Source organism: Lissotriton vulgaris, chromosome 2_1 (genome assembly GCF_964263255.1).
Source record: "Lissotriton vulgaris chromosome 2_1, aLisVul1.2, whole genome shotgun sequence".
NCBI lineage: Eukaryota > Metazoa > Chordata > Amphibia > Caudata > Salamandridae > Lissotriton > Lissotriton vulgaris.
Genome location: NC_141687.1, coordinates 511,383,034 through 511,398,124, shown reverse-complemented (window position 1 = coordinate 511,398,124; position 15,091 = coordinate 511,383,034). Strand labels below are relative to the sequence as shown.

The following is a 15,091-nucleotide window of genomic DNA, read 5'->3' as shown; positions in this document are numbered from 1 at the left end:
TAATGACAATCTCGTACTATCATACTGCTCAGATGAGAGGGTTGGAAATAAGATCTATCCTCCCAACAAGAAGTCGTAAAAAAAGCATTTAAAATCTACCTGGTCCACCCGCCTGAAACCAAAGTAAAGATGGTTTAAAGCTGACCATATCTGTCGTTCATTAGATCTGGATTTAGCAAAGACCTTTTGATTTTAGTTAAAAAAAAATATATATATATATTTTTCACTCTCACAAAAGCAGGTCGCATTCCAACCATGCAGAACACAAAACCACAAGAGCCTGTGTGGATGTTTCAGGTAACATTTATTGTGTTGCAGCCAAAACGGCCAACAAATTTCAGGGAACACTTTCCCTTGCTCACGGGACAGAAAGATTTCACAGCAGCATGAACCAAAGTTCATTTAACTGTGCAAACAAGTGACACAATTAGGACAGTGAAACAAAACATGAGCACCATTTTAGAATGTTATTTCTGTTCAATGAGGCAACAGGAGACCATGTTCCTGCTCTTTTGCATTGAAACATATTAAAAAAAAATATATCTTCCAACAAAATTAAATCAAATGAGACGTAAATCAACTTGTTGAAAAGTGCGTGCCACAGGCATAAAAATACAATATACTGTATTCTATTAATTCCTCTTGTTAATAACCGTGCATGTATTGCTTAATTAGGAGCAAGGTCACTAAAAACAATTTGGACAGTTTCGCACCGAAGGGGTACAGGGACGTTATTGTTGGGCTCAGATTTCACTCATACAAAACCAGTGAAATTCGGCAATTATAGTTACCTGAGCCAACTAAAACAAACCCCCCGCAATGCACTGCTTAGGACGTCACATATTAAATCACTCATGACCTGGCCAGTGACATCATTGATGAGATCACGGATATCATACACAGAACCACTCACCCCCCACACAACTTCACACCCATACAACAGCTCACACACCCACTCACTCATCCATAGAGCCACTCTAATACACATTCACTCACTCACACATCCACTCACTGACCCATACAGTCAGTCACACAGCCACTCACTCACCTATACAGCTACTCACACACCCACTCTGTAACCCATACAGGTTCTCAGAGCCACTCACTCAAAACCACTCAAGCACCCTCTTGCGGACCCACATTTATACCCCTTCACAAATCTATACAAAACACACACAACCACTCACTCACCCACCCACTGATACAGCCATTCACACAACCACTCAGTTAACCAAATATCCATTCTAACAGCCAGCCACCCATGGATACAGACAATCACAAATGTTTGAACTATTTTCACTCCGTAGTACAGAAAGAATAGTAATTTTACTTATGAAGTAGCTTACTATATATATCTTTAAGTCTAAGTGTTTGGAAAACATTTTTTATCGATGGAGGATATCAGTAATGTCAGTAACCATATCATGAGTGATGTAATGTGGGCGATCATAAGCAGTGCATTGCGAGGCGCAAGTTGAAGTTGGCTCAGGTAACTATTTCTGCTGAATTTTACTGGGTTTGATGGAGTGAAATCGGAGCTCAACTATAACATACATGTAACCATTGCTTTTTTCCAGTGAATTGCAACTTTTTTTTAATGTCAATTTCTAACTATAACGTCCCTGTAAGCTTTAATTTTGTTGAGTGAAGTTCTACCTTAAAACATTTTTTTTATCCCAATTATAACCGGTCAGCTTTTTGGAGTGAGTGGGAGTGTGAATGGCTCTACGGGTCGGAGTGTTTTTGTGGGTGTGCGAATGTGTCACTGAATGGGTGCGTGAGAGGCTGTATTGGTGTGAGAGTGCCTGTATGGGTCTGTGAGTGGATATGTGAGGGGCTGTATGGGTCGGTGTGTGAATGGCTGTATGGGTCTGTGAGTGGGTCTGAAAGTGCCTGTGCGAGTCTGCAAGTGGGGCCGAAAAAGTGGGCGACCTCCTGCATTTGGGTATTTGAGTGGTGCTATGGATTTTTAATTGCATCTGCATACTCATGGAATATTAAAGGGCGAACCATTGACTCTGTTCTCACCAGGAGATGACAGGAAAGGAATCACTCAGTCACTACACATCAGATTGTTGCTCCAACAGATACACAATTAATTCACCTCTATTAAAGATTTCATATAGTTTTTTCAAAGTGGAATACGAGCGGAAACACATGTGCTATGCCAAGCTCAAAAAGTTACGATAATTTGTGCTTTACAGAAGTGGAGCTTCAACTGGGGCACCTGCTATGTTTGCATTTGAATGTGCTTCCCGTTGAGGTTTAATTTTTGTGAAAGGAGCATCTTGGACATAACGGAACCTCACTTTTTCAAGAAGAGTTACTGAAAAGGTCTACCCAACTGGTGTACTTTCTACTAGGTAATTAGCAAGTGCTACTTCTTTGGGTAAATGTCTAGTGCATATTCTACGCTACAACTGTGTAAAGGATCGACCACAAGGTAAGTTTTCCAGTGACCTGGAGTGCAAGTAACTTCAGCAGTGGGATTGCTCCTGCATCATTTTCATCCACAAATATATGATAACATAAATCCTAGTCAACCGAACACGAGGCGACGTCAAAGAGTAGAATCTCCACCAAACAGAGGTACTTCCTCTAATCTACATGGAGTAAGTGCTTCTTTGGTTGGGGGAGAGGTCCTCCTATTCCTATGCAGCAAGAATAGGCCACTAAATATTGGAGGTAAATGCGCTCGAGGAACCTTTTGGTAACTGCCCATCAACCTGGGAAAATGGCAGGAAGACCTTGGCTTACTACTGAGACAAAAGAGGGGGGGGGGGGAGAAGAGGTTTTTAAACGGGTGAGCTTGCAGCTGATTTGGGGCATTTACATACTCATAATTAAAAATGAGACCCATGTATAATGTGTGTGTGTATATATTTATATATTTTCATTCAACAACTTGATCCAGCAAGGGGAAAAAATGTGTCGCACACCCAGTCACAGTTGACAAATCTTCTTTAATTTGCAATTACAGGGCTAACAGCGTGTTAGATCTACGCGTTTCGGTGTCTCACCACCTTGCTCACGATCAACGGGTTGCCCCAGCCCGTGTACTTTTAAATGTTTTTTTCTTTCATTACAGTCACTTCCTGTCACTTGTTCATATAACAAGGATTGTGGTCCTTGTAGTTCCATAATATATAAACGACAAAAGTAGGAATGTTTCATCTGTTTTTTCTGTACCAATAAGACTATTTTATCTACTTTATATATATATGCTGTACTTCGTTCGATCAGCAATGTCTTTATTCGGCTTTCTCCGCCTTCCAATAGGCTTAGTCCATTATTGTCCTTTTTTATTTTGAGTTCTGTACCTTTGTTAGCCGATCATCAATTTTCAGAATATTTTCATACTCCATTATCTCATATGATTATTTATAAGTGTACATATAATTCCTCTGAGTAGTTTAATCCATTCGGATGCAGCGTTCTCAGGTTCAGTATGAATCTTGATTCTGTTTGCCTTAATTTTCTCTCCCTATCGCCACCGCGATCTCCTTTTGGAATTGTCTGGATGCCATAGAATTTCATTTTTTGCCAATCACCTTGATGGAATTGCTCCATGTGTTTGGCTTTAGCATTAGATCGATCTTTGTGTATTGTTGCCCTCATGTGTTATAGGATTCTGTTTTTTAGTTCCACTGTTGTGCTTCCCACATACAACATTGGGCATGGGCATTCCACTATATAGACTATGAATGGCGTTTTGCAAGTGATACATTGTCCAATCTCCCACTTCTTTTTGTTTGCCAATATTATTTCTTACATTGGTTTAGCAATTTGGCACATCTTACATCCGTGGCATTTTACGAATCCTTTGGTTTTCAACCAATCATCTTGTCTCTTTTTTTGGAAATGACTGTGAATCATATGATCTTTCAGATTTCTTGCACGTCTGTATGTTATTACTGGATGGTTTCCCATGATTTGTTTGACAGTATTGTCCAATTGTAGCAATTTCCAATTCCTTCTTAACATTTTTCAAATTTGGGCACTTTCCTGGGAGAAGTCCGTGATCATTCTGATGTTTCCTTTTTCTGTATCTTCATTTTGCTTTTTTCTCTTAAGACACTCATCACGTGTCTTGTTATTTGCTCTTACAAAGCTTTGTCTCACTACCTTTGCAGGATACTTTCTCTTCACAAATCTTTCCATCGTGTGTCGGCTGTTTTTCTCCCATTGTTCCCGTTCACTACAAATTTGACGGATCCTTAAAAATTCTCCGTATGGTATACTGTTTAGCAGTGATTTCTGGTGAAAACTGGTTGCTTCTAGGGTGGCATTGGTTGAGGTTTTCCTGTGGAGTGTAGTATGGACTTGATGATCCTTAATATAAATTTCAGTGTCCAGGAAGATGATTTTTTCCTTACTGATAGTATAGGTGAATTTTAAGTTCTTGGTGCTGGCATTCATTATTTTGAAATACTCCTGGAATTCGCCCTCTGTTGGTAAATGCGCTCAAGGAACCTTTTGGTAAACTGCCCATCAACCTGGGAAAATGGCAGGAAGACCTTGGCTTACTACTGAGACAAAAGAGGGGTGGGGGCGGGGTGGGGGGAGGTTTTTAAACGGGTGAGCTTGCAGCTGATTTGGGCATTTACATACTCATAATTAAAAATGAGACCCATGTATAATGTGTGTTATATATATATACACATATATATATATATATATATATATACATACATACATATATACACACACACATGCATACACACACACACTTATGTGTGTGTATATGTGTAATGTTTGTTTGGCTTGCTTATAACTTTAGCACCGTTTGATGGTTCATGAAATTTCCCCAAAACAGTCTCCTACTTTGCCTAATTGTGCATGGAAAGTTTTGAGGTGATCTGTGAAACTGGGGCAAAGAAAAAAAGGGGGTTTTGGCTCAAAAAAGTGCATTTCTCACTGAAGAAACAAGCATTGGCAATGCCAATAGGTCTCGCATTTGCGAGACTTAGCACTATTGGCGTTGTAAATGACAATGTCTCATTACCCATTGTGTTTTGGTTTTGGAGTGGGTATTTGTGGTATGGATTGGACTTGTGGGTTGGATTGGAATGGTTAGTTGTGGAATTGTGTGGAGGGGTGGATTTGTGTAGTAGAATGTGACAAGGTGGATAGATAGAGGTGAGTTTCACAGAATAGACGGGGATAAATAGTTTGTGCACGAAGTGGTGAAACAACTTCAGAGAGGAGCAGAAGAGTGTGTGGCAAATTACTTACAAGGTACAATTTGGTTAATAAAAATAAAAAGTTTAACTGCTTTCAAACCAGCTGTGCAAAATTCCGTTCCCCTTATCTTTGTACTTTTAATGGTTTATTTTCACCTTTTTGCCACTTGCGTATTGCAGTGGAGAACTGGGCCACAGGCTAAGCTGTTGTGACGTCAGTTTATGCATACATGTGAAATATACTCATGTGCACTTTAGTTACTGTTTATGCATCCTGGTTACTTCACCTTGTCTGCATGTAACGGATTTACAAAGCTTTGACTGATTGCAGCTAATAATTGCAGTAGTAAAACAGAGTATTCCCAGCTCCATCAATGGAATGGTTTTTGATCAGAAGAAATAACTTGTGCTTAACAAAATAACCCCAATGAAACTCCTATTCTGGGCGAGAGAGGAAGGCAAACACACATTGATTGTTCTACACAGTACCGACATATGTGACATGCGTGCTTTCCTGCATTCTATACTTGACGGTTTCTCATCTTTGTTATTACTCTGCTTTTCTTGAGTAAGTCGACAAGTGTTGATGATGTGCTGTATTATATTGTTTTTAGGTCTCGCGACCTATCTATGTGCGCAAGCGAATCGAGCGGAGCGAGAATTCAAGTGGCGAAAACATTGTCAAACTAAGGGCTTTCAGCCCCGCGGTTTTCATGAAGTTCACGTGCACGCGCATTCAGGGCCAGCCCAGCACATCAAAGGGCTTCTCCTCCCCTAATTATTCATGGCCGGCCGTACTCTCAGTTTCCCAAGCCCGCCCCTTCAGTTTCCCAAGCCCGCCCCCATCCTCCACGCATCTCCTTTCACCATGCCTGCCCTCTATACAGCCCAGCACATCAAAGGGCTTCTCCTCCCCTAATTATTCATGGCCGGCCGCAGGCCGGCCGTACTCTCAGTTTCCCTTGCCTTTCATGCAGTGAGAGGAAACAACCTCCCTCCGCCCCCCCCCCCCCCCCCCCCCCCCCCCAAGACCCACAGCTGGCCGTGTACAAGACGCCACCCTTTTCAGACATGCAATTTTGCACGGTGCCTTCCACCGCCTGCATTGTCGTCCTGACCCAAGTGATCTCCCATGTCTAGAAACCGCTATTCTTTTCCCTGGGCCACAGTTGAGAACAAACCTTGTGTCGGCCCCCTGACTTTTCTCCAGCGCCTTGAAAATTACTAAGTGCAGCGGAGAGAGCACTAGCGCCGCCAGTGACCATGAAGGATGCTTTTCCTGGACACCGGAATGAGCCATGGCAAACAGTCTGAGGAAGACTCACGCCGCACTGTAGAGGAGGTATCGGTTATTGAACCATGGACTGCTGAAAAGTGCCTGCAATTCTGACCGCAGCAGCATAGGCCCCTCCCCAGCTCTGAGCACTTAATCACTCGAACGGATGGTGGCCACTGAAGAAAGCAGCTTCATGAAAAGGAAAATAAAATCAGAACAGAATGCACTGAATTGAAAAAGATCAAACTACGCAACTACTTAAAAAGGAGGACGATCAAATGTAGGGTGCTAGTAAAATCCGAATCACAGCCTTAAACGTGACTTTTAGTCTGCTCTCCCAATGAATTTCCACTGTTTAACTTCGTCATGGGGGGTCGGGGGGGGGTGTTTAATATCGCCACATCAAAGGCATCAATCACCCTCCCACAGGCTTCCCCAGCGCTGCCCCGCCCCCTGCTTCACGGCCAGGCCATCTGTTCCCAGCAGCAGCATTTCTCCTGCGACAGGCCACATCAAAGGCTCTGTGCCACTTTCACCCACACAGCACCACTTTCAGACACGCAACGCCACTCACACCCACGCAAGCCCACTATCACCCACGCAACACCACACTCACCCACGCAACCCCACTCATCCACGCAACGCCACTCACCCACGCAACGCCACTCACCCACGCAACGCCACTCACCCACGCAACGCCACTCATCCACGCAACGCCACTCACATGCAACGCCACTCACCCACGCAACGCCACTCACTCACGCAAAGCCACTCACTCACGCAAAGCCACTCACTCACGCAAAGCCACTCACACCCACACAGTGCCACTTTCAGACACGCAACACCACTCACACCCACGCAAGCCCACTATCACCCACGCAACGCCACTCACACCCACGCAGTGCCACTTTCAGACACGCAACACCACTCACACCCACGCAAGCCCACTATCACCCACGCAACGCCACTCACACCCACGCAGTGCCACTTTCACCCACACTGTGCAGTGCACAATAGGTCTCGCAGTAGGAAAGTTGGAGCTATTGCTTTTGTAAATGACAAAGCCCTTTATGTTTTTAAAATGAAAACAAAAATAAAAGGCATTGTTATTTGCAATTGTAATAGCTCAAACTTTCCTACTGCGAGACCTATTGCCAACGCCAGTGCTTGTTTATTTAACCAATTAAAGATGTTACGACAATGCTGATAATACAAGTTTGACAACTATTACATTAGTTATGACTTATTATCATCCCTTAAGCTATAATCGCTCCAGTAAAAGCATGAAAAGTCCAGTAATGAGCAAGCCAGTTGCTTCGGTTGTCAAGCTTAACTAACAAAACGGAGCATTGAAGGCTTCAGGTGCAAAGCACGCTTACAGAACAATCAGCAGCCTTGCAGTGTGTGTAAGCGCTCGTGTGAGCAAAGTAGCATGACGCTATGTTCGGGTCAGTGCATGCAACTGTCTGAGATGCTGCTAGTGGGTGATGAGGAATGTTCTATTGCTTTCCCCCCCCCCAAACATTGAGATTTTTGCATTCTCAGAGGAATGAGTTGTCCCTTACATTAGAGAGTTCTTATTGTGTGCATGTTTCACCCTTTTTTCCTCCAAGGAAAACAAAGATGCATATAGAACCTGGGTTAAACTAACCAGAATAAAAAGGAAATGGATGTTTATTACATTCTGTGATGTCAATAAGTGCATATGCATGCACAGAGTAGCCTCTGCAGATTGGGTGAGGGGTGGGGTTGAGTGTAGGTATACTTTCGTATCCATAATCCGTGTATATGCATGTATTGTACTTTGCTTGAACGAATGCTGTGGGGAAGCACTGTGCCTACTGGGGCAATGCATCTATGCCAAGGGATTGTCAGGTTGCCCCATGGATGAGTTTGTGATATCACAGCCATAGGACCACAACATTGTCCGCTACGTAGTGTTTGGCAAATGTGTGAGCAGCAATAAAGGTACTGCTGCTGGTCATGCTAGAGACGCGTGTATGAGAAGGAACCCATAATCTGTAGTGATGCAAGTCTACACCTGGGGACTGCAGCCCTCCGCTGCAAAGGGACATAGGAGAGACCATGTACAGGTTTACAAACAGCGAGGAAGTACTGGTTGTGTGCAGATCTATAGACTTTGAGGAAGTACTGAAAAGAAGTACTGTGGAGGCCATGTGGCCTTACATACTGCTTGCCTTTCAAGGGTACTTGACTTACTATTGCCAAGCAGCCAACGTACTTTTGATATGTGAGATTTTGCTTCAGATGGTGATCAGCAGTTACCGATAACACCGCAGTACAATTCTGTTGTGTGTCAGGTAGTGTGTATGGGTACACTGACCCACACATGGGGCGTACTTTGGTAGCGCTGTCCACGCCAACATGCTCCTTGGTGCAGCGCAGACACCAGCACACCAGACACGACAGTGAAGCACTGTGAATGGTCAACGCCACTCACCAGCCTCTGGAATTCACCCCAGAGTTCATGCACGTTTGACGCCTCCAAGCGATGTACACAGGTGCCACTGCCACACAATTCAATGGTAGCCACCCCATCGACCCTAAAAGATGGGAAGACAGGAGCCAGCCCCGGACGGCACTCAACATGTGACCCCTAAGAACTTCTGCATTCATTTCCGGAATGGGGGGGTAGTGGGTTGAAACTACTGTGTTGGAATGTCAATGGGTTGGAGGATAGGATAAGGCGGGGAGTAGTTTTGCAACTGCTGAGACGCCTCTCCCCTGATGTTGTGTTGTTGCAGGAGACGCACTTGATTGGAAACACTGGTCACGCCATGAATCGGCGAGGATATCGTCTTGCTGTACACTCTGGGTTCACTACTGGTTCTAGGAGTGCGGGCATCTTAGTCAAGAACTCTCTCCCCTTGGAAATAGTCAACATGATCCTTGATGACAGGGGGCGCTACGCTGCTCTCACAGGGAGGTGGGAGGGGAGGACTGTCACGCTGATTTCTGTATATGTCCCACCTGGTCTACAGACCTCGACTTTTGCTGATCTTGGGCGTGTGGTACTAGAGCTTCCAGATGGTATCCTGGTGATGGGCGGAGATTTCAACTCTGTTGTCTCCGGTAGTGTAGATCGCTACCTCCCAGAGACCTCCCTAGGTCACAGTCTTGGTTAAGTGGGTTTTTGGAGACACTGGGTTTGGTAGATTGTTGGAGATTGATGCATCCAGGACAGGTACAATACATCTTCCACTCTGGGGCCCACGGTAGTCTCTCTAGACTTGACTATGTTTTGATGCCGGCGGTGCAGGCCTCCTCTGTCAGGGAGATTAGGTATCTGGCCCGGGGTATATCAGATCACTGTGGCTCCAGATCGGCACTAGTATGGATGTCGAGGGACGGGTTGCCCCGATCAATCCCTGGTATCTTCGCAACCCCAAAACTCGTGCTGAGTTGATTAAGTCCCTGGATCAGTACTTTGCTGAGAACGAGGGGTCTGTGTCCTCTTCTGTGTCACTGTGGGAGGCATTTAAGACGGTCATCCGAGGACAGGCATTATTGTTAATTGCTGGTGCCAAGAAAAGTAACAAGCATTTGCAATGCAATAGGTCTCGCATTCGGAAAGTTTGAGCTATTGGTATTGTAAATGAAAATTTTTGTATTTATGTGTTGGTTTTGAAAATAGTGAAATTAATAGGCGACGAGTGATGTGGTGGTGGCGACGAGGGATGCGGTGGTGGCGACGAGGGATGCGGTGGTGGCGACGAGGGATGCGGTGGTGGCGACGAGGGATGCGGTGGTGGCGACGAGGGATGCTGTGGTAGCGCATAGTGATGTTGTGGTGCCCCCGAGTGATGCTATGGTGGTGCTGAGTGATGCTATGGTGGTGCGATAGAGTGAGGTGTGATGTGGTGTGGTGTCAGGCCTGAGCATGATGTGCTTAGCTGTGTGTGATGTGGTGTCAGGCCTGAGCGTGATGTGCTCTGCTGTGTGTGATGTGGTGTCAGGCCTGAGCGTGTTGTGCTATGCTGTGTGTGATGTGGTGTCAGGCCTGAACGTGGTGTGCTCTGATGTGTTTGATGTGGTGTCAGACCTGAGCGTGATGTGCTCTGCTGTGTGTGATGGGGTGTCAGGCATAAGCGTGATGTGCTCTGCTGTGTGTGATGGGGTGTCAGGCATGAGCGTGATGTGCTCTGCTGTGTGTGATGGGGTGTCAGGCATGAGCAGGATGTGATCTGCTGTGTGTGGTGTCAGGCAAGAGCATGATGTGCTCTGCTGTGTGTGATCGGGTGTCAGGCATGAGCGTGATGTGCTCTGCTGTGTGTGATGGGGTGTCAGGCATGAGCAGGATGTGATCTGCTGTGTGTGGTGTGGTGTCAGGCCTGAGCGCGATGTGGTGTCAGGCATGAGCATGATGTGCCCTGCTGTGTGTGACATTGTGTAAGGCCTGAGCGTGATGTGCTCTGTGATGTGGTGTCAGGCCGGAGAGTGGTGGGCTCTGCTGTGTGTGATGTGGTGTAAGGCATGAGCATGGTGTGCTCTGCTGTGCGTGATGTGGTATCAGGCATGAGAGAGATGTGCTCTGCTGTGTGTAATATGGTGTCAGGCATGAGTGTGATGTGCTCTGCTGTCGGACCGGAGTATGATGTGCTCTGCTGTGTGCGATGTACATTCAAAATAAAGTTGATCCGTTACTTCTTTCAAATGAATTGCCAGCAGGCCCGTTCATATCTTGTTTTTTTTATTGTGAAGGGTTCCTTCAAAATACCAGTTTATTTGAGAAAGCCTTCTTTACAAGAGTTTCCTCTTCATTTGTCCTCCGTTATTGGTTTCCCTTCCTTATTTTTTTTTTTACGAGTCTGATTTACAAAAGTACTTAGACACCTCAGTAATACAGACTGACATGATTTGCGAGTGCAAACTCATAAAAGTAATAAAAAAATGTGGATTTGCACTCGTAGTGGATGTAAAAACATTTAGAACTGCTGTAAGACCGAACTCCAAAGCAAAATGCGCTAATGCTAACTATTGTCCACAGATAGTAAAAGTGCAATAATAATTCGAATTATTACTTGTACAGACAGCATGTTTTATCCCCTTCACTAGCTTCTTTGATGCCACGTGGCCGAAGAACACATAAAAAGAATTTGTAATCAGAAGCCAGAGCTGGCAACCCACATGGTGAGATGATCAAAATGGTATTGTTAGTTTGTGGTAGCAATCAAGTATTACTTCCGGGGCAGAAAGTGGACTCATGGCTAAAGTTGCCGACTTTGGAGCTGGGGAACCAGGATCGAGCCTCGGCTGAGCATCCCGGGATTCAGGGCAAATCACTTAATATCCCCGTGCCTATCTCCTTGTGTAACTGGTGCTCACATAGAGCGCTCCGATACCTTCGGGTCGAGTTTGCCCCATATAAATCTGCACAAATAAAAAGAATTAGCTTGTGCTTGCGCACACGTTAGTGCTGGCGGACGAGTCTTTCTGGTGACTGCTTTGCTTTCTGACAGAACACATTAGAAGCAACCCGAGCCGCTCTGTGACTCGCACGTACCTCGGGAGAGACGGAACCTTATGTAGAAGAACATCTACACCATAACGGCAATCTGTTCTTTCAGTTTCGCATATGAAACCGTTATATTTAGTTTGCACAAATCACTGGTTTAGAGGCCGTGAATTGAACTAGTCTTCCCTTGATGATTGCACACAACATGCAGATGTAACTCTTCTGCTTACATTACGTTAACTACAGATGTAGCAGTGAGAAGGAAGTGAAAGAAAAGGAAGAGCAGCTCAATCCTAATTAAGGAAGTAATCATGGTAAAGTTAATTGATTAATCCTAATAGGGAGATTCATTTGTGGAGGTGGGATACACCTGGTCACGAGTCACACTGTGCAAACATATGTGCCGTTTGAATTATTTATTAAGGATCACATTTAAAACAAGTTGTTTGAAGAAATCAGGCATCCTTGCCCGTGACATGGGCGGGGCCTGTGACGCGGCCGGAAGAGGCGGGTTTTGCTCGTTGATGCGGGGCTCCCATCATGGAGGGAGAGCCCCGCGGTAGCGTGAAGATCCAGTGAAGTGCCCCGCGTGTGGAGATGCACCGGAGAAAAGGAGCGCAGCGAGGCGATGCGACAAAAGAGCACGGTGAGTTGAGGGGGGGGCGGGGATATGTGTGTGTGTGTACACGCGTGTGTGTGCGCGCGTGAGCCCCGTGAGTGGTGGGGGAGGGGGGTGCGTGTGTGTGTGTGTGTGTGGGCCTGCCTGTGTGTATGCCTGGGGGAAAAGGGGGTGAGTGTGTGCGCGTGGGAATGTGTGTGCGCATGCGTGACTTTGCCTGTGTGTTATTGCGAGAGCATGTGAATGGCAGGCAGGGGATGTGCACGGTGACGTACGTGCCCTCGAGGAGGAATCTGAGACAGCAGAGGCGTGAGCCCGAACGCAGTCTCAGATTCCCCCAAAACCGCAGACAATAGGTCCTTCGCCGACGCTCGACCTAAAAATGAGGAGGTGGTCAGTTTAGAGACTGAAATAACTGAGCTAGAAAGGGATTTAGAACTAGGTGTGGCTCGTAACAAGCTTCATGCCCTTAGCCTAAAACAACTGGATTATAGGGCCCTGGTGACAGGTGCCGCTAAAGTCATGAGTAGAGAGCAGCAGGGCAGACTGTATGATGTGGGAGATAAGGCTGAGACACTGATTGCTTGGCTGGATAAAATTGAGAGGGCGAGTCGTGTTCCTGTGATTGAGAAACTTGGAGTGTGTGTGACTGACCCGACTGAGATTGTTGAGTGTTTCGCGGAACATTTCCAAAATGTGTATTCCCCAGTCTCCGATAGACCGGAGGAAGACTCCCACCTGTTGCTGCGTGACATTGCATTGCCTCGCCTGTCTGATTCAGATGGGGACCTAATGGACGCTGCATTCTCAGCTGACGAGGTGGCCCTCGCTATTCGCTCTGTGCGCTCGGGCAAAGCTAAGGGCCCTAATGGTATTCCCATCGAACTCTACAAGTTGCGTCCTGACAAAATGGCGCCGCATCTCCGTGATATGTTCCTAGAGTCGCGAGACATCGGCTCCCTTCCTCGTGATCAGCGTCTTGCTACCATCGTGGTGATTCACAAGGAGGGGAAACCACGGGATCGTTGTGTGTCCTACAGGCCCATTTCGCTCTTAAACGCCGAACCAAAGATTCTCGCTAAGGTGCTGGAAAACCACTTGATAAAAGTAATTAGTGACATGATTCAACCGGATCAGTTCGGTTTCATCCTACCCGCAATACAGCACTTAACCTGAGGCGCTTGCACGGTGTTCTCGCGAGGGCGGCGTCGCTGCGTGAGCCGGCCAGTCTGGCTTCCTTGGACGCTACGATGGCCTTTGACACTGGAGTGGCCGTACCTCTGGGCCGCTCTTGCGAAATTTGGTTTCGGTCCTGGTTTCATTGGCTGGGAGAAACTTTTGTATGAGGAGCCATTGGCGCAGGTGGTAGTGAATGGTCGAGTGTCTAAGCCTTTTGTTCTTGGGAGGGGTACGCGGCAGGCCTGTCCGTTGTCCCCACTTCTTTTTGCCCTTGCCCTAGAGCCTCTGGCTGCCTGGCTGCAATGGGAGCCTTCGATGAAGGGTATTCAGTGGACCCCGGAATTCGAGGATCACAAATCGCTCTATGCCGACGACATTTTGTTGTACCTCACTTACCCTCGTAAGTCGTTGAATGTATTGTTTGATGTTCTCACCTCGTTTGGAAGGAACTCCGGCCTTGTGATCAATTAGACCAAGTCCTGTGTGCATGTGCTTTCGGGTGATAAACCCCTCCCCCCCCTTTTACCGCGCGGATGTCCCATCCAGGTGACGCAGACGGGATTTAAGTACTTGGGGATTTTCATAACTTTAGATCCTGTGGCTCGTTACGATCGTAATCTGCTCCCTCCTCTTCAGAGGTTAAAATCTGACGTTGCGGGCTGGCTCAGGCTACCGCTTTCACCACTTGGGCGCGCAGCTCTTTTTAAAATGATGTCCTTACCGCGATTTCTATACGCTCTCTAGAATACGTTTGATGTTGTTCCGGCGAGTTATTTTCGGGAGGTGGAGAGTCTGCAGAGACTATTGATCTGGGATGGATGCTCGCGTATTGCCCTCGCCAAGCTCACACTTCCCTGGTATGACGGAGGTATAGCACTTCCGAATATCAGGCGATATTATTGGGCCTCTCAAAAGGGATCGATTAACCATGGAATGTATGGACCAGCCTCTAACCCTACATTCGAGATGGATAAGTACTTGTTACCGGGTGGGGACTATAACAGGGCCCTTTATTCCAAAGCAGCGGGAAGGGAACTCTCGGGACCCACCAAGATAGCGGTACGAGTGTGGCATGATGCGAATGCGGCAACGGGATGGAGGGATCGACTGACCCGTGCGACTCCGCTTCACGGGTATGAAAGACTGGGTTGCCTGTGGAAGACGAAAGGATTTGAAAAGTGGGATATGATTTGTATTAGTAGGGTGAGTGATCTGTGGGTCAGGGGTAAAATCAAGACCTTCGAGGCACTGAAGGTAGAGTATGAGCTGAGTGATAGGGAATTCTTCTGTTATGCACAGATAACCCACGCATTGAGTTCAGTTTTTCCTGAGGGTATTGACATCCCCGAATCCTCCCC

The 15,091-nt window shown here is 46.3% G+C and overlaps 1 protein-coding gene across 2 annotated transcripts in view; it reads right to left on the bottom strand.

The window, feature by feature from the left end:
- The window catches only part of COQ10B (coenzyme Q10B), a 123,441-nt gene that overhangs the window by 79,974 nt on the left and 28,376 nt on the right, over positions 1-15,091 (bottom strand). The window lies entirely within an intron of this gene.